The sequence below is a fragment of the Nerophis lumbriciformis genome, linkage group LG33 (genome assembly GCF_033978685.3).
Source record: "Nerophis lumbriciformis linkage group LG33, RoL_Nlum_v2.1, whole genome shotgun sequence".
In the NCBI taxonomy this organism is placed as follows: Eukaryota; Metazoa; Chordata; class Actinopteri; order Syngnathiformes; family Syngnathidae; genus Nerophis; species Nerophis lumbriciformis.
The window spans coordinates 22,710,789-22,735,777 of NC_084580.2; the positions used below are offsets into that span (position 1 = coordinate 22,710,789).

The 24,989-nt window shown below is 40.8% G+C and overlaps 1 protein-coding gene and 1 pseudogene across 1 annotated transcript in view; both read right to left on the bottom strand.

Annotated features, from left to right (window-relative positions):
* Positions 1–24,989, bottom strand: part of LOC133575767 (major histocompatibility complex class I-related gene protein-like) — a 55,221-nt gene that overhangs the window by 17,570 nt on the left and 12,662 nt on the right. The window lies entirely within an intron of this gene.
* Positions 7,927–22,831, bottom strand: LOC140676644 (uncharacterized; annotated as a pseudogene).

Genomic DNA, 24,989 nt, shown 5'->3' on the forward strand with positions numbered 1-24,989 from the left:
GGATGATACCACAAATTTGGGTATCAATATGATGCCACACACCAACATACACCATTCCACTAAAATACCCATGCAGCTGACTACATACTTCCAAAAAGTAAAATATATTCACCATTACAACACCGGAGGTAGTTGAACGAATCCCATTCAACCCAGATTTCACTCCAAAAAAGGTTCTAATTTGTTTGCCTGCTATACCACCAAAATGTGGAACTTCTTATCAATAGCCATACAGGAGTGTAAATCCCTTACTTCCTTCAAAGCCCTTTTGAAAAGACATTACAGGTTGTGGCTACTCGTAACTGGGAATAAACAAAGCCTTTCGCTTTTTTTTAATTATTTTTGTATTTTAAATGCTACTTTGTACATAGTACTGTGTGAGTTAAACAAATATTTCAACTGAAACCATGTCATGCTTTCTTGTAGCAGTGAATGTGTACCGTGATGAAAGTGTACCCTTTTCTATGCAAACTTCTCATAAGTCCTTCAATCAATCAATCACACAGTTACAAACTGAGAGAAACATCAACCTCAAACTGTCTTGTTTTCATGAAGAATCTAAATGAAAGCATTGCATCATCCCCACAAGACAATGCATCTTCCTATTGAAGAAAAGTGTTACTAATGAAATATAAAGTTAGTAAAGATGTGAGAGTAAGAAGTCAACAAACCTGTTCTGTGTAACACAACTTGATGTTTCTTGAAAACAGCGTCCAGTAGTTGATGTTGTCGCTCCTTCTCCTCTTTTGTTGGACAAAGTTCCTCCTCATACTTTGCTATCGTTCTTTCGCACATTTTCACACAATCACAACACTTTACACTCACATTTGATCTCTACTTAGCGATGTGTTGATAACGTCCGCGTCTCTTTGTTAGCAGCTAACAAGCTAAGCTAACTAGCAAGCTAAGCTAGCACAAGACGCGATAAAGTGCGCTCAGACTAATGTATCCGGACACAAACAACTACTAATGTAACCGAGGGTTTATAAATGTCGCCTATACTGTAGAAACTACAAAATAACAAACACGGAAGCTCCAGATTTACACGAGGACCACTTTATTTTCTTTTTTTCAAAACCTTCGCTCCACTACAACGTGTCATCACTTCCGCTCTTGGCGCCTTCAAAATAAGAGCACAAGGCATATACTGTATAACAACTTATAACAGGAACTTAACATTATAAAGAGGCAAGCCCATAAAAATAGGTTACATACCTCCCCTCCTACAAAAAGAAATGTCCTCGTTTCAACACCATAACAGAATAAGTGCAAAAACAACACATGCAGTTAAAACACACACAAAAAAATATATATATGCATGTCCCCCTCACACCACTGCACAGTCACGGATGCCACACTATTCCCACGTACACCAGAAAATTATGATACACCGTAGCATCCAGACATACTATACACATATGAAACATGTGCCATCACAGTAAGAACATGTTAAGTGACCTTGACAACCTCCAACCGAAAGCCCAACTTTTGTTTAATTTTCCTTCTATTTTTAAACAGCTAACCAAAAGTGACAAAAGTCCTTGAAACAAACTGGTCTGTAGTGGCTCTCTGGTGCCTGTAATCTGAACAGTCCCTGTGTCACCAGAGATCAGCGGCTCGTCATCCCCAGCACCCCCCTCTGGCAACCCCTCGTCCAGCAATGAGGGAGCCTGACGAGGAGAAGCAGGCATGCCATTTGAAAAACCAGCAGCCATCGGTAGTGTGTATGGTTTCAGTCTATCATAATGGACGACCTGCCCACGTCCATCAAACTCCAAAGGGTTGCCAATATGATAGGTGAGTCCAGGTTCCCCCTGAGAGTCCAACACAGACAGGACCCTGTAGGGCCCCTTCCAGTGGGGAGCAAGTTTCATCCTGCCCTCTGTCGGATTACGTAGCCATATCAGATCCCCTACTGCATACAGCCGGTGACGCACAGCTCCATCATAGTACAGCTTTTGCTTCTCGTGAGCGTTGGCACCACCTTGCCTGGCACCAGCGAAAGCAGTCTCCAGCCTCTCTGCTAAAGAGGCCACAAAGTCAGCTTGAGAAAGAGGCAAGTCCAAGCGCACCAGGAGAAACTGCACCAACACATCCACTGGAACACGAGCCTCCCGTCCGTGAAGTAAATAGCACGGACTGTAGTTGGTGCAGGCATGCACAGATGTGTTATAGGGGAAAGTCACCTGTTTCAGATTATCATCCCACTCACCACCGCAAGCGAGCAACGATTTGGCAAGCTGGTCGATCAGAGTGCGGTTAAAGCGTTCAACCATTCCGTCCGATTTGGGATTATAAGGTGTAGTGCGTGTCTTTTTAATTCCCAGGAGCTGACACTGAAACATTGTAACACTCCGGGATCAGGTCTTTGCCACTCAGGAGTGGAAGTACAGTGTCCCATAGGTGTAGTTGGCCACAGGCATAATCCAGGAGGGCGTGATTTGCGACAAGAAAGTCCAAGCCCAGTAGCGCTGTTTGGACCCCCTAATAACATGGAAAACCTGCTGCCAGGAGGTCTTCTCCAGACGCAGAGTCCCTGTTATAGTGCCCAGTGTGTTGAGCAACTGTCCATTCACCGCCCGTGCAGCAATAAAATCCGCCGTTAAGGGTCGCTTGTGCAGGGCTGGAACAGACATGCGGAAGTTGTCACTGATAAACGACTCGGTTGCTCCTGAATCGAATAATATGTTAATTTCAGTCCCTTTAATGCTTCCCCTCACATTTGGGGTTTGCTGTTCTGTCTTGTCCGGTGTCATTGCATTGCTCATGGAGGGGATAAACATCCCTCCCTCCATAGGGCCCATAGGTTCTGTAGCTGATGTTTGGGCTGCAACATCAGCTACATCTCTTTTCCCGACTGGTTTGTTGCGTCTTCCCTCCTGGGGGAGAGAAAATGCACACCTCGCCGTCTCTGTGTTTCCTCATTAGAGGGGCTCCTAGCAGGTCTTGGACCCCGCCAACTTGGGGAGTTGGCTCGGTTGTTGTAGGGGCCCCAATAGTCCTGTTTCTCCCTCGGCCCTCATGCGCGCCGCTCGCGCAAGCCACGGTCAGGTAAACGCCCTCTCTGTTCATAGTCACGGTCAGGTGAACGCCCTCTCTGTTGACCCCATGGGCGAGACGGACAGCTTTGCTCCCCACAAGTACACTGACATTGACTTCCACGTACTGGATGAGGTGCTCGCCGTTCATCTTTCCAGTGGCTGGATCGCAGTCGGGTGTTTTCCTCTGCCATTTGTTTAATTTCCATCCTCATTTCCTTCATATCTGCAGTAAGTCTGTCCATAGTCCTATACAACCCACCGCCATGATCAGATATGGAGTGCACCATGGCCGCTGTACCGCTTTCAGTGGGAGGTGGGCGTACCTGTGTGCTGACACAGTCCATCCTTAGGGCCTCTCTGGCCATCTCATACCGGCCAGCGATGGTCAGGGCATCCTCCAAATCAGTCGCTCCCTGCTCATGACATTTAACTCTCACAGCTGGGTCGAGTCCAGCCTGAAATCTGTGAAATGTCTCCTCTTTTTGAGCTATATCACCGTAGCCTGGGAATGCCTCTTGAACTAGCTTGCTTATGTCTGCTGCATATACTTCCAGACTCTCTCCAGGAGCACGTAGGCGGGCAGAGATGTTTGCTCTGAAACAGTCTAGAAAACGTTTTTGTCCGAAAGCCTCCTGCAATTTCTCTTTCACCTGATCGTAGTCCACCTGAACGGCAGCTGGCAAGCTATCCCATAGAAGAAAAGCAGCCTTTGTCAGCCGCCTGGGTAAAATCCTCACCAGTTCATAGTCAAAGCTACTGCCCGTGCCTCCAACCAGCGCCTTCACTGCTACTTCATATTGTCTGTAACTGTGGGGGAATCACACAGCAGCGTATGGGGCTATATTGATTACGCCCACTCTCCTCACCAGTCTCCCACCAGCAGGGAAAACTTTGTTTTCCCTGCTCCTCACCAGTCTCCCACCGGAGACTGGTGAGGAGAGTGGGCGTAATCAATATAGCCCCATACGCTGCTGTGTGATTCCCCCACAGTTACAACACTTGATCTGTTCATGACTTCCACATTGTCCATATTCATGCTCCCCTCCACACCTTCCACATCTCATCTTAGCATGACACACACTACTATGTGCCCATAGCGTTGGCACTTGAAACAAGGTACTGGGGGTGGGACGTAAGCTCTAACGTAGAAACTTAAAAACCCTATCATGATTCTTTCCGGGAGGACTTCCTGGACAAACTGCACAGGCACAGATTTGCTCTCCGTATTTTTTCCGTGTCTAAGTGCCATCAATCTCTTCATCGTTGTGACAGTTCCCCCTTTTATTTCTCTTTTCAAATCTTCTAAATTTTCTCCTCTTGGGATTCCTGTCACGACTCCTCTTGCCCCATTTCGTTCTCCCACTTCCATTCTTTCCTTTATTATCTTATTGCACAGCTTTTGCAATCGCATTGCTTTGTTCTTTTGCTCTCCATTTTTACATTTGATCAAAAGGCTTCCGTCCTTTAGCACTTTGGCCATCTCCACCTCTCCAATGTCCTTCTTTAACCCCTTAACCAGTGTCATCAAACTAATATCCTATATGTCTTCATCTGACTTAAATGTATATATAATCTTGCAATTATCTACAATAATCTTTTTCCTCCTTTCTACTCCATCATCTTTGTGCACTCTTTTAGCACTCGACTTTCCTTCATGACTTCCTCTGCCCTTCTTTCCTCTCTCCCCTCTAGTCCTATCCATGTCCATACCTTCCTCATACATCCCCTCACTATCCCCTTCCATCTCTATTGTCGGAGGCAGATATTTACATATATCCGAATTTAAGTGTTACTTCTTTTATTTCATAATCATATTACAAAACAGCTAGTGTTTTTCTTCCAATTGTGGTCTTTTGGTTGTCTGCAAAATCTGTGTGCTTAACCTTGAATGAAGAATGTAAGAAAGAGAGATACTCCTTTCTCTTATCTAGCATTCTTCCCAGGTGCGGAGGACAATGGGCATGTGTTTTGGCTGGAGGGACATGAGTGCGAGGGTGGGAGAGAGAGAGACTTAAGAGGGGAGAGGGTTTTTCGGGGGGGGGGGGGGGGGGGGGGGGGGCAGACCATCTTGGCGGCGCGATTGAATGTTCTATGCTGGACTGGTCTCAATGTATATGCAAAGCTTTGCAAATATACTACAAAATACCTATTCTGTCTCTGGTGTTTTTTCTACCCAGCTTTAAGTGTCGTAAAGAGCTTGGGAGCGACTTGTGACTTGAATTCCCTGGGAGGAACAACTGGTCCAAACGCTAACACTATCCACTCACAAATCAGATTATGCACAACGGCCAAAAAGATTCAAACAATTGACACTCTCACTGTCAGCCATGATCCTTGGTCCACTTGCACTCCTGCCTCCGGGCCAATCCGCCAACTCTCAACCTTCGCCTCCGTTCCATCAATGCCCTTTTTTTCAGGAGTGACGGCCCTCCTCACTGCTGCTGATTGGCTGCCCTGGCCATGTGTGTGCTCCCATTCGCCGGTAAAAACTGTCACTCAAATTAAAAAAGGGCTGGACAGGTGCAGGCAATTAGGTCCATCAGTGACGTTAAAACTCAGCACGCTCAAACAAAACCAAATCAATAAAACCAATCAATAAAAAGCATGCTCATTAAACCCATTAAAATATATAACACGCATAAAAACAATAAAATCCACTTCTACACTGTGACACCCACACTGAATTGGGTTTTGAAAAAGGCATAAATGCCACCTAGTTGGCAGCTATACCAAAATAAGGCAAGGATAGAATTGAGTGTGGATCTTACAGCTTCTCAATGTATAAACTATTTACTTCCATCATGGCCAATTGATTAGAAGAAGTCTTATCTATATTGATACATAATGATCAAACAGGTTTTATACATCAACGCCAAACACAAGACAATATAAGAAAGACACTACATATTATGGATCATATACAAAGAACAAACATTGAAGCAATTATTATAAGGGTGGATGCTGAAAAGGCCTTTGATTCGGTCAATTGGAATTTTCTTGACAGAGTTGTATACAAATGTGCCTTCCAGGATATAATCATTAAAACTATACAGGCACTATATAACAATCCTGCTGCTAGGATTAAAGTCAATGGATACTTATCAAATAGTTTTACCTTAGAAAGGGGTTCTAGACAGGGATGTGCATGGTCACCATTACTCTTTGCAGTATACTAGCTCAGTCTATTAGACAAAAAAAAGGGAATTATTTTAAAGGGAGAGGGTTTAAATTGGCCTGCTGGTCTACCTCAGGCACCCAACATACTCTCTTCTTAAAGAGGAACATTATAACCAGACCTATGTAAGCGTCAATATATACTGTGATGTTGCAGAAAAAAGATATATTTTTTTAACCGATTTCCGAACTCTAAATGGGTGAATTTTGGCGAATTAAACGCCTTTCTAATATTCGCTCTTGGAGCGATGACGTCACAATGTGACGTCGCATCAGGAAGCAATCTGCCATTTTCTCAAACACTGAGTCAAATCAGCTCTGTTATTTTCCGTTTTTTTGACTGTTTTCCGTACCTTGGAGACAACATGCCTCGTCGGTGTGTTGTCGGAGGGTGTAATCCGTCCCTGTTCGTGTTGAACAGGGACGGATTCAAGTTGCACCAGTGGCCCAAAGATCCAAAAGTGGCAAGAAATTGGACGTCTGTTCCGCACACTTTACCGACGAAAGCTATGCTACAACAGAGATGGCAAGAATGTGTGGATATCCTGCGACACTCAAAGCAGATGCATTTCCAACGATAAAGTCAAAGAAATCTGCCGCCAGACCCCCATTGAATCTGCCGGAGTGTGTGAGCAATTCAGGGACAAAGGCCCTCGGTAGCACGGCAAGCAATGGCGGCAGTTTGTTCCCGCAGACGAGCGAGCTAAACCCCCTGGATGTCTTGGCTCACACCGTCCCGAAGATGATCAAGAGAAGAATATCAACCCTAGCTTCCCTGGCCTGCTGACATGAGGGTATGTCTACAGAATATATTAATTGATGAAAATTGGGCTGTCTGCACTCTCAAAGTGCGTGTTGTTGCCAAATGTATTTCATATGCTGTAAACCTAGTTCATAGTTGTTAGTTTCCTTTAATGCCAAACAAACACATACCAATCGTTGGTTAGAAGGCGATCGCCAAATTCGTCCTCGCTTTCTCCCGTGTCGCTGGCTGTCGTGTCGTTTTCGTCGGTTTCGCTTGCATACGGTTCAAACCGATATGGCTCAATAGCTTCAGTTTCTTCTTCAAATTCGTTTACGCTACCTGCCTCCACACTACAACCATCCGTTTCAATACATGCGTAATCTGTTGAATCGCTTAAGCCGCTGAAATCCGAGTCTGAATCCAAGCTAATGTCGCTATAGCTTGCTGTTCTTTCCGCCATGTTTGTTTGTGTTGGCTTCACTATGTGACGTCACAGGAAAATGGACGGGTGTATATAACGATGGTTAAAATCAGGCACTTTGAAGCTTTTTTTTAGGGATATTGCGTGATGGGTAAAATTTTGAAAAAAACTTCGAAAAATATAACAAGCCACTGGGAACTGATTTTTAATGGTTTTAACAATTCTGAAATTGTGATAATGTTCCCCTTTAAATTAATGCAATCATTTGAACAGTATGGTCAATTATCAGGATTTAAAATCAATATAGGTAAAACGCAGCTACTCTCATATCATTATAACCCACCAGGGGAAATCAGAAGCAGTTACCCCCTGATATGTCTTTTAAATACCTGGGCATCATTTTATAAAAATATATTACAAAATTATCAGAATACAATTATCTACCCATACATAAAAAAATAAAAGATGACATAGCACGATGGAACTTACTTACTTTTTTTAGCCTTAGCTGTCTAATTGATTCTATTAAAATGAATGCACGTCCAAGACTGCTGTACCTATTTCAAACCCTACCAATAGAGACTAACCAAAACCAATTCAGCTTCTTGTAGTGTAATGAAAGATTAAAGAATGCTCAGTTTTGAAACTATTAAAAGGATACATTTATTAAAAAAAACAAGACTTCTATCAATATTGGCAGTTGCGGCATTTTGGTAATATGAAGGTGAAAATTAAAAAAAAGACAAGCATATGTTTAATTGAACTGTTTACAAAAGTCTAGAATTCAGAAAACATTGAAAGAAGTGTTTCATGCTTGCATAAGAAATCATACTCAACTTCATATATTAAAAAAAAATGGGAGAAGGAAGGAGGGATAACTATATCGGAGGAAGAATGGACAATAAAATGGAAATATCAATGGACTTGTACCAGCTCACCAAGTGGAGGGAGTTTGGCTGGAAAAGTTGGATCAGATTTTTTTTGACACCTTGAATGAATACAATATTTACTTGGTCCTGCTGCTAGTTCACTTTTAGTGGTGTCATTTTGCTCGTAGTTAAGGAAATTATTTGATCTTAAATTTATAAATAATCCTCCATATTGACAGCCAATTTATTCAGCAGAGCAATAAAACTTGAATCACACAAAAAAGTAAACACAAATGCTGTCTTCCTCGTTGATAAAACATGATAGCAACATGCATCTGCTAGCTCACGATTGCCCCCACCTCTGTGTGGCGAGTTGGAGTACTACAAGAGGCACTCTAATACAGTGCTTAAATCTGTATTTTTAGTCTTATTATCAAGGAATAATGAGGTCACACTTATATTAAAACATTAATGCTAAGGTTTCCTCCAGTAGTGGACCGGTAATGTCTGATGATGATGATGATGATGATGATGATGATGATGATGATGATGATGATGATGTATCTGTGCAAGTGAACAAATGGATCCACAAGAGACAACAACTCTTTCCACAGACTACACACACACACCAGAAACATAAATCTTAGAAGCCTACAATAACATATTTGAAGAAGACTTTAGGATTAAAAGTGAAGATGTGAGGTGAAATAAGTACAAATGCAGCAATAAAAACAAGCAACTCCACTCACGATGGCTCTAAAGTTCAGTGATGTGTTGCTAACTTCAGCATTATTATTCTTCGTTTGTTTTACAGTAGTTAACATCCATGATGCATCCATTTAGCACAATCACTGTTTAAGTGTTTTTACATCCCTGCAGCTTCCATGACTGTTACACACTTATGTTCACTGACCTGATACTTAAACGTGAACATCTTATCACACACAGTGCAACTAAACGGTTACTCTCTAGTGTGTGTTCTCATGTGTATGGTCATGTATTGTTTTCTGGAGAAACTCTTCTTACAAACAGGGCAAGTAAAAGGTTTCTCTCCAGTGTGTGTTCTCATGTGTAATATAATTTCATACTTAGTGTTGAATCTTTGAGCACAAGCTGAGCAAGAAAAAGGTTTCTCTCCAGTGTGTGTTCTCATGTGTGTGGTTATGTATCGTTGACTGGAGAAACTCTTCATACAAACAGAGCAAGTAAAAGGTTTCTCTCCAGTGTGTGTTCTCATGTGTCTGGTCATGTTAAGCTTTGTGGAGAAACTTTTCTTACAAACAGAGCAAGTAAAAGGTTTCTCTCCAGTATGTATTCTCATGTGTGTGGTCAAGTTAAGCTTTAAGGAGAAACTATTTTTTACAAACAGAGCACGTAAAAGGTTTCTCTCCAGTATGTGTTCTCATGTGTAATGTAATTTCATTCTTAGTTTTGAATGTTTTAGCACAAGCTGAGCAAGTAAAAGGTTTCTCTCCAGTGTGTGTTCTCATGTGTCTGGTCATGTTAAGCATTTTGGAGAAACTTTTTTTACAAACAGAGCAAGTAAAAGGTTTCTCACCGGTATGTGTTCTCATGTGTAATATCATTTTATTCTTAGTGTTGAATCTTTTAGCACAAGCTGTGCAAGTAAAAGGTTTCTCTCCAGTGTGTGTTCTCATGTGTGTGGTCATGACTTGCTTTGTGGAGAAACTCTTTTCACAAACAGAGCAAGTAAAAGGTTTCTCTCCAGTATGTGTTCTCATGTGACTTGTAAAATGACTCTTGTTTCTAAATGATTTCTCACATTCAGAGCAGTCAAAGTGTTTGTTGTTAGTGTGATGTCTCGTATCACCTTTGGAGTCATTTTTACTCTTCAATGGTTTTTGGATGTGGTCACTGTGATCAGAAGAGTCTGACATCATGTGGTCCATGTCTGACAGTGGAGCAAATACGCTGTCTGGTTCTGACTTTATATCTTCACAATGCTCTCCATCAGCTTCTGTGATGTGTTGACTTACAAGCTCCGCCCCTCTGTTCTCCTCACTTTGACTGTGATGAAGCTGTAAGGACTGAGCTTCATCTTCATCATGAAGCTGCTCCTCTTTAATGTGGGAGGGGGCCTGTAGCTCCTTCTGTCCCACACTGGTGTGCCACTCCTCTTCATGACTCCCCGCTGACACCCGCTGGACGTCTGCAGAACATAGAACACAAATGAGGTGTTACTGTATTTTACTTTGCAGCTCTTATGCCAACCATCCACATTATGTGAGGTTGGCCTCATAAAATATATGCATACAAACTATAATATCTACATCATTTATAGCTCTTATTACACATCTTACTGGAAGTCTTTTATGGTTGTGGATTTTTATTAACCAACAACAGGACAAAAATCAAATATGGTGATGATTGAATAATAGTTAGATAGTTAAATGGATATGCAGTCACGGGTGGCAGATGTGTCCTGCTGGCCCCACTATGGACTGGACTCTTACTATTATGTTGGATCCACTATGGACTGGACTCTCACAATATTATGTCAGACCCACTCGACATCCATTGCTTTCGGTCTCCCCTAGAGGGGGGGGGGGTTACCCACATATGCGGTCCTCTCCAAGGTTTCTCATAGTCATTCACATCGACGTCCCACTGGGGTGAGTTTTCCCTTGCCCGTATGTGGGCTTTGTACCGAGGATGTCGTTGTGGCTTGTGCAGCCCTTTGAGACACTTGTGATTTAGGGCTATATAAATAAAGATTGATTGATTAATTGATGTGGGGTCCTAGTCCTTGTTTGTTTACATGGACGCGTCCTCGCAAGACGCAAAGTTGAATGATAAAATCCGACCTTACCCGAACAAAAACCACGCACGATTTATCAGCGAGAGTCTTGATACTATTTTACTTGACCCAGCCACACACAAATAAATTGTAGCCATCCATGCCTTTTTAAGCTTTCATCTCCTTTGTGGTGTAGAATGACGTCTGGAACTCAAGATAGTTCCACATGTCTGGGAACGCCACCGACGGATAGTCCTTGATATTACTCAACAAATCTTTAGGGATCTATTCTGTTTCATTGTTAGATTTTTTTTCTCGTATCTGCTTTTCGCAGGAAGATGTAGGTGAGGGGAGCAGTGAGCAGCAGAGGTGGCCGCACCCGGAAATCCTTTTTGGTGATTTAACCCCCAATTCCAACCCTTGATGAGGTAATGACTTCCATTTTTATAGTCTTTGGTATGACTCGGCCGGGGTTTGAACTCACGGCCTACTGATCTCAGGGCGGACACTCTAACCACTAGGCCACTGAGTAGTGAAGAAGTCATGTAGTATGTAACTGAGTTAAAGTAGAAACTTCTTCCCTCATGTCATGTTAATAGAATATTTTTACTGAGCAAAATATACTTTTTCATTTCAAACAAAGCTCCAGATATACACATCAAAGCCATTCATACATTCTAATCTTGCAACTTGTTTCTACATCTAAATTCATGCATAGAAAATAGATCAATCACTCATTTTATCAATCAATCAATCAATGTTTACTTATATAGCCCTAGTAGAGTCCATAGTGGATCTAACATAATAGTGAGAGTCCAGTCCATAGTGGATCTAGTTAATAGTGTGAGAGTCCAGTCCATAGTGGATCTAACATAATAGTGTGAGAGTGCAGTCCATAGTGGATCTAACATAATAGTGTGAGAGTCCAGTCCATAGTGGATCTAGTTAATAGTGTGAGAGTCCAGTCCATAGTGGCTCTAACGTAATAGTGAGAGTCCAGTCCATAGTGGATCTAACATAATAGTGAGAGTCCAGTCCATAGTGGATCTAGTTAATATTGCGAGAGTCCAGTCCATAGTGGATCTAACATAATAGTGACAGTCCAGTCCATAGTGGATCTAACATAATAGTGAGAGTCCAGTCCATAGTGGATCTAGCATAATAGTGAGAGTCCAGTCCATAGTGGATCTAACATAATAGTGAGAGTCCAGTCCATAGTGGATCTAACATAATAGTGAGAGTCCAGTCCATAGTGGATCCAGCATAATAGTGAGAGTCCAGTCCATAGTGGATCTAACATAATAGTGAGAGTCCAGTCCATAGTGGGGCCAGCAGGAGATCATCTAGAGCGGAGACAGGTCAGCAGGGCAGAGATGAAGACGTTGTTACCATTTCCTGCCAACACCTGGTGATGGGTGGTTCGCGAACGATCCGTCTTTAAAAGATCCTGCTATTTGAAGTAGCAGCTCTTTGATATCAAAGAACCTTTGACCAATTTGTCCTTTAGTTTAAGGGCAGCTTGCAGCAATGACATGAAAGGTGCATACTGCCATCGACTGCAGCGGAGTATGTCACATGCATTATATTCATGTACTTACACTGTAACAACTAATACTGGATGACATTAAAAGCAACTTTGCCCTTACTTTGCAAATGCACGGATTAGTACAAGAAGGAACAGCTAAGTATGCTAAAGCTACACATGGAGGAGACAGGAAGTGATGATAACCGCTAATTTAGCTCAAGTTGTAAAGTAGCAAAACAAGATAAGACTAAGTTCTAACTCAAGGCCAGGGGGACAAATGTGGCCAGCCAAGTCATTTTGTGTGGACTGCGATGGCTTAAGGTGTGTTTAGTCTTTTACCCAACTCTTATTTTGAAAGTTATTTTTCTGGTTTTGCTTATATTCAGTAACTTATTTTCATACTTGCCAACCTTGAGACCTCCGATTTCGGGAGGTGGGGGTGGGGGGTGGGGGCGTGGTTAAGATATATATATATATATATATATATATATATATATATATATATATATATATATATATATATATATATATATATGTGTGTGTATGTATATAAATAAATAAAAGAAATACTCAGAATTTCATTTATTTACACATATACACACACATAACACTCATCTACTCATTGTTGAGTTAAGGGTTGAATTGTCCATCCTTGTTCTATTCTCTGTCACTATTTCAGAACACACACATTATACAAATAAACATTATAAAATCAATAAGAAAACGGGAGCTCTAATTTGGGAGTCTGAATTAGGATCAGAAGTTCCTATATAAACATTGCGTACTCACGTCGCCTTTTTGTATTGATTACTGCAGCTGTGCACTGGATTCATTCACAAATACAAACTACAACCCACAAACACTTTAGAGTTAGGCTCCACCATCAGAATGTGTACTTAAACTTATAAAGATCACATGGATATTATTCAGTGAGTTGATTCACCAAAACTAACCTGTTACACAGGAGGAAAAAGCGCACAGGACGTTTCAATTGTTCACAGACTGGTCGCGCTCATCAGAATGACAAGACACTTCTGGTGTGCAGGTGATAGCATTCAATTGGGAAGAAACGCCCTACTGTCCCCTATTGACCAATGTGAATACTGATAAATGTGTAATGACAGCTCCAAAAACGAATTCAAACCACAAAATAAAATAAATAAATCAACACAAAAATGTGACACATTATGGGTGGGTCACATATGCATGTACAGTAGATGGCAGTATTGTCCTGTTTAAAAGTGTCACAACATTGCTGTTTACGGCAGATAAACTGCTTTACGGCAGACAAACTGCTTTACGGCAGACAAAAACTTGACTGCTGTTGTTGTGTGTTGTTACCACGCTGGGAGGACGTTAATGAAACTGCCTAACAATAAACCCACATAAGAAACCAAGAACTCGCCCTCGATCATTAGCTGCTTATATTGTGGGAAAGCGGACGTGTGAACAGGCTGTCGACACGTCACTCAGGTCCGCATGGAGCTGGAGGGGGCGTGGCCTCCAGCTCTGCCTGAATTTCGGGAGATTTTCGGGAGAAAATTTATCCCGGGAGGTTTTCGGGAGAGGCGCTGAATTTCGGGAGTCTCCCGGAAAATCCGGGAGGGTTGGCAAGTATGTTATTTTCCCCTCTCTGTCTTTCAAGTGATGCACACTGCACAAGCCTTTAATCCTAGACATCATTAATGAATAGAGCGCTACTGCCTAACCCTATTGGCACTGACAAGCTGTGGGGCCGCCATCTTGAACAGGTCAACATCTCCACTTGCTGACAGGCGCAATGAAGTGTTTGTGCATTTAATCTATCATATCATTTTCTAAATACTAAACTGATTTTCACACCTTTTTTTTTCCAATGCAAACATCATACATGTAGGTAGCTATGATACCGGACAAACAAATTGTGGTAATTTAATATTCACGGTGGGATTAACAATAAAACAATATCCTGGCTAAACTGTAGAGAAGTATTTTGCAAACACTTTTAACACTGGATTAAGGCAAGCACAGCCAACCATGAATCCTGAAGCATTAAATATAATGTCAATAAAGCTGTTTATTGTATTCCAACCAGACTATATGTAATATGGAAAATGGAACATTGTTCTTTGAGTGTAACAAGAAAAGCCCAATGTGTTTAATGCATTTTATTTTAAATTTTAACATTCTAAAATATTTTTTTGGAGTGCAATAGAAGAAAGCCATCACTCCAAATTACTTCCAGAAGTTTGGAGGCTTGTCTCTGTGCTGTTTGGCGTAATGTAAGCGGGATACTTTGTGACATTTGCGCAGAAATGGCTTTCTTCTGGCGACTCGACCATGCAGCCCATTTTTCTTCAAGTGCCTCCTTATTGTGCATCTTGAAACAGCCACACCACAATTTTTCAGAGAGACCTGTATTTCAGCTGAAGTTATTTGTGGATTTGTCTTTGTATCTCAAACAATTTTCCTGGCAGATGTGGCTGAAATCTTTGCTGGTCTACCTGAATCCCTTATTTTCCACTTCTTAATCAGCGTTTGAACACTGCTGATTGGCATTCTCAATTCCTTGGATATCTTTTTATACCCCTTTCCTGTTTTATGCAGTTCAATTACCTTTTCTTGCAGATCCTTTGACAATTATTTTTGCCTTCCCCATGACTCAGAATCCAGAAACATCTGTGCAGCACTGGATGAAAGATGCAATGGTCTGTCAGAAGCCCAGAAACTCACTGATCTTTTATACACACACATTAATTACAAACAAACATGTCACAGGTGAGGATTGGAACCTTGATTAGCCATTCAAACCTGTTTGTGTCAACTTTTGTGCATGTTATGAGATCAAAGTCACTGGGGTATGTAAACTTTTGATCAGGGTCATTTGGGTACTTTCTTTTGTCATTTTGATTTAAAAAGAGTAAACACAGTTGTTTGCCAATACATAGCTTCACACAACCATTAAGCATGAGTGGAAGAAAGGTTTTTGTGTTATCATTCATATTCTCTGAAGAATGGCCAAGAAATCATAAATCCTCCCAGGGTATTAAACTTATGAGCACGACTGCATAATGTGTGTATGTAAATATATATATATATATTTCTGGGGGTACGCTCTGGGGGTCGGCGCCTCAGGCTACTGCATCCGGACTGTGTGTCTGGAGCTTCTGGGTCCCACCGTCCATCCCTTCTGGGTGCCCGTCTTGGTTGGAGCCTGCTGGGTCTAGTCCACGCATCCACTGTGGTAGCTTGGTGCTGCAAGGTATTCCGAGGTGCTGCAAGTCGGCCAACTGCTGGGGTAGTGACCTTGTGTTTCAGCATGTCTGTGATCTTCTTTTAATTATTTTTAATAAATATATATATATATATATATATATATATATATATATATATATATATATATATATATATATATATATATGTACTTATTATTATTTATTTATTTATTCATTTATTAATATATATATATATATATATATATTTTTATTTTTATTTTTTTTTTACTTTTCCGGTGGCTGGTTGTTCCATTTCCATCGTTGAGGTCCCTGTGGGTGGGGTGGTTTGTTCCTGTGGCCCCGTGCTGGGCGGTCCTGCGGCGGCCGACTTGGGTGGGGTGGCCGGGGATCGGCTGCGCCGTGCTCTCCGGGGGTGGTCTAGTGGGGGCCCGGTGCCCGGTGGGGCGGGTGCGGTCTTCTCATCCGGTAGCGGGGAGTCTCTGGGCCCCCGGGCGGGGTGTCCAGCCTTTCTGCCCGTGTGGGGTGTGGTCTCTCGCTGGCTTGAGGTCTGGCTGTCCCCTGCTTCTCTCGTGCCCTGTCCTCTGTCGGGCGCGTCTGTCTGCGGCCTGCTGCTGGCTCTTCCGGGCGGCACGGTGGGCATGACTCTGGGGTTCCTGTCGCTGGCCGGCCTGGCTGCGTGGGGCTAGTGGTCCCTTGTTCCCTGGGCGCCACACCTGCTGTTTGTAGGTTGGGCTCTCTGGGGGGCTGGGGCCGTACTCTGGCTCCCACACACACGGGGAGCCAAATATATTGTACATACAAATACGCATATACTCACATACACACCGTTATTCATACATACATACATACATAGGTACCTATGCTCCCACATACAAACCCTGTTTCCATATGAGTTGGGAAATTGTGTTAGATGTAAATATAATCGGAATACAATGATTTGCAAATCCCTTGCAACCCATATTCAATTGAATGCACTACAAAGACAAGATATTTGATGTTCAAACTCATAAACTTTTTTTTTTTTGCAAATAACAATTAACTTAGAATTTCATGGATGCAACACGTGCCAAAGTAGTTGGGAAAGGGCATGTTCACCACTGTGTTACATGGCCTTTCTTTTTAACAACACTCAGTAAACGTTTGGGAACTGATGAGACACATTTTTTAAGCTTCTCAGGTGGAATTCTTTCCCATTCTTGCTTGATGTACAGCTTAAGTTGTTCAGCAGTCCGGGGGTCTCCGTTGTGGTATTTTAGGCTTCATAATGCACCACACATTTTCAATGGGAGACAGGTCTGGACTACAGGCAGGCCAGTCTAGTACCCGCACTCTTTTACTATGAAGCCACGTTGATGTAACACGTGGCTTGGCATTGTCTTGCTGAAATAAGCAGGGGCGTCCATGGTAACGTTGCTTGGGTGGCAACATATGTTACTCCAAAACCTGTATGTACCTTTCAGCATTAATGGCACCTTCGCAGATGTGTAAGTTACCCATGTCTTGGGCACTAATACACCCCCATACCATCACAGATGCTGGCTTGTCAACTTTGCGCCTATAACAATCCGGATGGTTCTTTTCCTCTTTGGTCCGGAGGACACGACATCCACAGTTTCCAAAAACAATTTGAAATGTGGACTTGTCAGACCACAGAACACTTTTTCATTTTGTATCAGTCCATCTTAGATGAGCTCAGGCCCAGTGAAGCCGATGGCGTTTCTGGGTGTTGTTGATAAACGGTTTTCGCCTTGCATAGGAGAGTTTTAACTTGCACTTACAGATGTAGCGACCAACTGCAGTTACTGACAGTGGGTTTCTGAAGTGTTCTTGAGCCTATGTGGTGATATCCTTTACACACTGATGTCGCTTGTTGATGCAGTACATCCTGAGGGATCGAAGGTCACGGGCTTAGCTGCTTACGTGCAGTGATTTCTCTAGATTCTCTGAACCCTTTGATGATATTATGGACCGTAGATGGTGAAATCCCTAAATTCCTTGCAATAGCTGGTTGAGAAAGGTTTTTCTTAAACTGTTCAACAATTTGCTCACGCATTTGTTGACAAAGTGGTGACCCTCGCCCCATCCTTGTTTGTGAATGACTGAGCATTTCATGGAATCTACTTTTATACCCAATCATGGCACCCACCTGTTCCCAATTAGCCTGTTCACCTGTGGGATGTTCCAAATAAGTGTTTGATGAGCATTCCTCAACTTTATCAGTATTTATTGCCACCTTTCCCAACTTCATTGTCACGTGTTGCTGGCATCAAATTCTAAGGTTAATGATTATTTGCAAAAAAAAAAGTTTATCAGTTTGAACATCAAATATGTTGTCTTTGTAGCATATTCAACTGAATATGGGTTGAAAATGATTTGCAAATCATTGTATTCCGTTTATATTTACATCTAACACAATTTCCCAACTCATATGGAAACGGGGTTTGTACATACACAAATACAGTACATACCTACATACTCAAAGTTCGTACATCCACACGCACATTCACGGTACAAACATACATATACACATTCTGTACATATACATTCACGGTACAAACATACATATACACATACTGTACACATACATTCACTGTACAAACACATATACACATTCTGTACATATACAAGTACATATACATACATACACTCATGCACATAATCACGTTTCATCAAATTGATTGTACAGATATGGTGTTGTTTCTGCTGGGCAAGTATGCCTGACACGCCTCCTACAGCGCCTTGAGTCAGCTGCAGGGTCATCAGCCGGGGACCACCGCTCATTGGAGTTTCGCTCTCTTTAACCCCGGAACGCCTCCTGGTGGCGGAGCGGTGGCAGGGACGTCTCCCTGCCACCCCCTGCAGCTGACCCATCTTATTGCCTTATATTAACGTTGTTACCCAAGTGGGAAACTGGGTAACACATGGCACACTGACAAACCTTAACCTATTGTTACTATAACAATCTACAAGGTTAATATAGGTTGCTTCTCTTCCTTCCCCTCCATTTTTCTGCATTCTATTGTATCTCTAGTTATCATTACGTATATGTATTGTTGCATTTGAACAACTGTATTGTTGATAATAGAGGTAAATTATTGGTATTGTTCATTATCAATAGCGCTGTTTCTATTGGTATTTGTATTGCTCCAATTGTAGTGTAATAATGTTCATTGTCATTTCTATATTATTATTTATTTCACTAACTGCTTCTTTGCTATCACTTATACCATCACATTTGTACATGTCGTATTTGCTGATGTTGCTCTATTGTTGTTGTTGTTGTTATTGTTGTGTTTGCTGTTGTTGTTTTTGTCTCTCTGTCTAATCCCCCTCTTGTCCCCACAATTTCCCACTCTGTCTTCTTTTTTTTCTCTTTCTATCCCCTCCTGCTCCGGCCCGGCTGCACCAAATGATAATATAAATACATTTAATAAAGTCAAATACAAATAAGGCAACAAGAGAAGTATCTTACACTTCTCTTTTGTAAAGTAAATCTGAACAGCTGATTTGGGCATCTACATCTACTATATGATTTGCCTGAGAAGCTGGACTGGACAAAAAAATAAAAAAATAAATAAAAATTATAATAATAATAATAATAATAATAATAAGACAAAGTGAACAGTCCAGTTGTGATGGATTGAATGCCCTGAGAATAAAATGATATGTGCTTACTTGGACTGTGATGAAGCTGTGAGGACTCAGGTAGTTTGTCTTCATGCTCTTCAGTTTTCACAGAGACAACAGTCAGTGGAAACTTGCTGAGATCATCCTCCTCCTGCCCTAAAAGACACTCTCCCTCCTGAGTGATCCACACTTCCTCCTCTTCCTCTTTCATGTGGGGGGGCTGTGGATCCTCTTCTTCCTCTTTAATGTGAGGGGGCTGCTGGATGTCTGTTGGGTAAATAAGTAAATATGATAAAGAGAAAATAGAAATAGTTTTGGACTGACACTGTTAACACCATAACATTATTTGTGTTCTTTTGTGTGTTGTGTTAAGAATGTGTAGCAAAACAACCAATAAAAATGCGGGAAATACCTCCTCTTGTCCCAGCCACTAAAATTAATTCAAAAAGGGTACAGTGAGTGTCAGGTTCAAACACTGATGACATCTATTAAACAAGACAAAAAGGCAAGGAATCAAACAGAGACAGAATTAAATTTGGACTCAATTGAGGAGATAACGTGTCGACACTGTAACCTCTACAGTGTCAACCACGCTCTGATGAAAAAGGTTTTCGTCTTCTCTTTTATTTAGATGTTCAATGTTTACGCAACAACACATGTCTCAATAGGAATGGGGAGTATGTAAACAGTCATTGTTTTCGGTCACATTGAAGACAAAAGAAGAAGATGCCTCGGGATTGGGCTTGTCCTGGATTCAGCTTGAGCAGGTTTTCGAGGACAATGGATAACCCCTCTCGTCTCATTCCACCGTACACAGCGGAATCTTCCAAGCGTTTGGCTTGGTGCAACAAAGACAGCTTCTTGTCTGTTCAATGGGAACTCAGAAGGGAAAGTTTTTTGATAATTTAAATAAAAATGTTCTGACAGTGAGTACAAAAACAGACTTAGAAATTTGATGGGAGGCAATTTGAAAAGTTTTTACAAGTACGAGGCAGCATTGATTGAGGCATTCTTAACTTAACACTCACTGATGTAAAGTGTGTAAATATTTTATTCTGTATACGGTCTATGACACCTAAACTTTATCTCTAAAGTGAACCACGATCTTGTAATGACATAGTCATTACCATAACTTCAATACAATGGAAATTAAAAAAATCTTAATTCCAAAATCACTTAAAAAAACATTCATGGTATGTTTTTGTCATCATGCAAAATACTTTTTTGTGGTCATTTTGTTGGCTGGGCAAAAAGGAACTTTTACCAAAACATGTTTTACTATGTGCTGTTTTATGGTGTATCTTCATCAACAATTCCTCTCTAGGAATTGGAGACCATCTATGACACGCTGAAGGAAAGTCAGTCACCTTTATGTTCTTTTAATAAATCAAGTGTTGATTACTTTGGTTATTGAAAATAAATGTTTACTTTCACTTATTGACGCATGTAGGTCAGAATCAGGAAGTGAAATTATAACTTTAATTAGGTTTGATTACAGTATAAAATGTATTTAGTGACTGTGTGAGTTTTGTATAAACATGTTGATACAGGTTTACATCTTCTTGGGGACTGGAACACAGATATGTCCTGAAAGGATGCATCCATTTTTTAAAACCTTCACTAAGCTGTGCCAACATTGCCTCACTTAGTTCATTAAGCAAACTACCAGGGTGAGTGAGTCCTTTTAAACCTTCATAGACCTCGTTGTTACTTCTGACCAGTCTAAGATCACCACAAGTGGAACTACTGTATGCGGCTTAAGTGATCATTCCAGGATTTTCTGGACCCGTAAAGAACATAGAACTGAGGCTGACGGCCACAAAACAAACAAAACTACAATCCTCAAGACCTAGACTAGCAAGGCTTTCAATGACAAACTGGCAAACTAACACTCGCCCCGGTACTTGCAAGTACACCGGTTTTGGGTCAATTCTTAACCTCAGAAAAGTAAATAACTTCACAGTCAAAGTGGGTGACAATATTATAACAAACAAAAATGAAATTACCTATTTTGGCTGCATCGTATAGACTAATCTCTCAAGTTAAAAAATGACTACTAAGTTAGTCAAAGAATCAACCGACGAATTATGTTCTTACTAGTGTTGTCCCGATACCAATATTATGGTACCGGGACCTGAAACAAAATGTACTTCGATACTTTTCTAAATAAAAGGGACCACAAAAAATTGCATTATTGGCTTTATTTTAACAAAAAATCTTAGGGTACATTAAACATAAGTTTCTTACAGCAAGTTTGTCCTTAAATAAAATAGTCAAAATACTAGACAACTTGTCTTTTAGTAGTAAGTATACAAACAAAGGCTCCTAATTTAGTCTGCTGACATATGCAGTAACATATTGTGTCATTTATATTCTATTATTTTGTCAAAATTATTAAGGAAAGGTGGTAGAAAATGTATTATTCATCTACTTGTTCATTTACTGTTAATATCTGCTTATTTACTGTTTTAAAATGTTCTAGCTACACTTCTGTTAAAATGTAATACCGGTAATCACTTATTCTTCTGTTGTTTGAGACTTTACATTAGTTTTGGATGATACCACAAATGTGGGTATCAATCAGATACCAAGTAGTTACAGGATCATACATTGGTCATATTCAAAGTTCTAATGCGTCTAGGTACCGTATTTTTCGGACTATAAGTCGCAGTTTTTTTCATAGTTTGGCCGGGCTCCAGTGCAACTTATATATGTTTTTAGTATTTTTGTCTACTTTCGACATAGTAGTGTGTTCTGTGTGAGTTAAACAAATATTTCAAGTGAAACCATGTCAGGCTTTCTTGTAGCAGTGAATGTGTACCGTGATGAAAGTGTACCCTTTCCTATGCAAACTTCTCATAAGTCCTTCAATCAATCAATCACACATTGTTACAAACTGAGAGGAACATCAACCTCAAACTGTCTCGTTTTCATGAAGAATCTCAATGAAAGCATTGCATCATCCCCACAAGACAAAGCATCTTCCTATTGAAGAAAAGTGTTACTAATGAAATATAAAGTTAGTAAAGATGTGAGAGTAAGAAGTCAACAAACCTGTTCTGTGTAACACAACTTGATGTTTCTTGAAAACAGCGTCCAGTAGTTGATGTTGTCGCTCCTTCTCCTCTTTTGTTGGACAAAGTTCCTCCTCGTACTTTGCTATCGTTCTTTCGCACATTTTCCCACAATCACAACACTTTACACTCACATTTGATCTCTACTTAGCGATGTGTTGATAACGTCCGCGTCTCTTTGTTAGCAGCTAACAAGCTAAGCTAACTAGCAAGCTAAGCTAACTAGCACAAGACTTGATAAAGTGCGCTCAGACTAATGTATCCGGATACAAACAATGACTAACAATGTTTCATCTACTACACGACATATATGCGTACATGTATGCACTAAATACAAATAGAGAAACAATAATGGCCAGTGGCCACGTTTCGGTCTTCTCTGTCGAACGCCATTTTGCTTTTGACTCCTTCGTCTTCTTTGGATGGACCAGTTGAGGATTCAGTGGTCTCGTTCTCGCGAGACTCTCAATTGACGGGTCAAAGGTCGAGAGGGATAAACAAACCTAGAAAATGGCTTCCTTATTATCGAGTGGTGTTGATTTGGAAGCGAATGTCGACTTTTAATATTTTATGCGATGGAGTGTTGACTCATTGAAAGCCCATTTGTGTCGTTGTGGATTCAAAGCAATTGGTAATAAAAAAAAGATCTTGCTGCCAGGACTTTTGCTGCGTGGGAAATGGGAGTCCAAGCCAAGAAAAGTGAACAAGTACTTTGATATAGGCATGTACCTTGTTGTTACACACATGTACTTTGATATAGGCATGTACCTTGGTGTTACACACATGTACTTTGATATAGGCATGTACCTTGGTGTTACACACATGTACTTTGATATAGGCATGTACCTTGGTGTTACACACATGTACTTTGATATAGGCATGTACCTTGTTGTTACACACATGTACTTTGATATAGGCATGTACCTTGGTGTTACACACATGTACTTTGATATAGGCATGTACCTTGGTGTTACACACATGTACTTTGATATAGGCATGTACCTTGGTGTTACACACATGTACTTTGATATAGGCATGTACCTTGTTGTTACACACATGTACTTTGATATAGGCATGTACCTTGGTGTTACACACATGTACTTTGATATAGGCATGTACCTTGGTGTTACACACATGTACTTTGATATAGACATGTACGGTACCTTGGTGTTACACACATGTACTTTGATATAGGCATGTACCTTGGTGTTACACACATGTACTTTAATATAAGCATGTACGTTGATGTTACACACATGTACTTTGATATAGGTATGTACCTTGTTGTTACACACATGTACTTTGATATAGGCATGTACCTTGGTGTTACACACATGTACTTTGATATAAGCATGTACGTTGGTGTTACACACATGTACTTTGATATAGGCATGTACCTTGGTGTTACACACATGTACTTTGATATAGGCATGTACCTTGTTGTTACACATGTACTTTGATATAGGCATGTACCTTGGTGTTACACACATGTACTTTAATATAGGCATGTACGTTGATGTCACACACAGGTACTTTGATATAGGCATGTACCTTGGTGTTACACACATGCACTTTGATATAGGCATGTACCTTGGTGTTACACACAAGTATTATTTATTTGTTTACTTACTATGGTATATTAATTATTTATTCACTGTTCTGTTGCAGAGAACAAGGAACTGGGATACATTTGCAATGATATGAAAATAAGTAGGATTAAATAAGCTCTGCTTCTTCCTACTCCTTTTCGGACGTGCTGTCATGAAACAACTGGAAATATGTGATGCATTACATGTGTCGTATGCATGTTCCACATAAACTGAACTGAAACTGAACGGCAATAACACGAGACTAAGTGCGCCCCTTTTAGGCTCATTACGTGACACATACTTTTGTTTCTCATTCTAATTCTGCTTTTCAAGAGACGTTTGGCAAACCCAAATTCACACTAAATAATTCAAAACAGCTGGGAAAAAAAAATCTTATTTGATCCGTAAAAGTGTCTCACAATCTGCTGTATGTGCTTGTGTCTTTTTTACGGGAATACTTGAGACATTTGACACTTGTTTTGCATGACTGCAAGCTGAAAGTGTTATCATGTGTGTAATGACAAAGCACCTCCAACACAGAATTGAATTTGACAAGTTTTTACTGGATAAAACACCCAGAATGTACATGAAACATAGTACACATAAAACACTGAATATCAAGAGTATATGAACGGCCTACCTTGTTTACTTCCCAAATGACATCCTCGCCATGTTTGGCAATCAAGCAAAAATATGACTATGCAAAAAGGAACGGAAAAACAGCAACTATTTTCAATAAATATACAAATTTTGCAACGCTTTGTCATAAAAATGTTGTGTCACTGTCCCCCTCCGTCACACTAACTGGTAGGGTTGGCTGCCCAATTCAATACTTTTGTAGGTAATGACCAAATTCCCTCGGTACTATCAATTCACGTAAAATCAAACGGTGCCATAGTTCGATACCTTTGTTGCATGTGACGTCATGTCCGGTTTCAGACTGGTCATGTC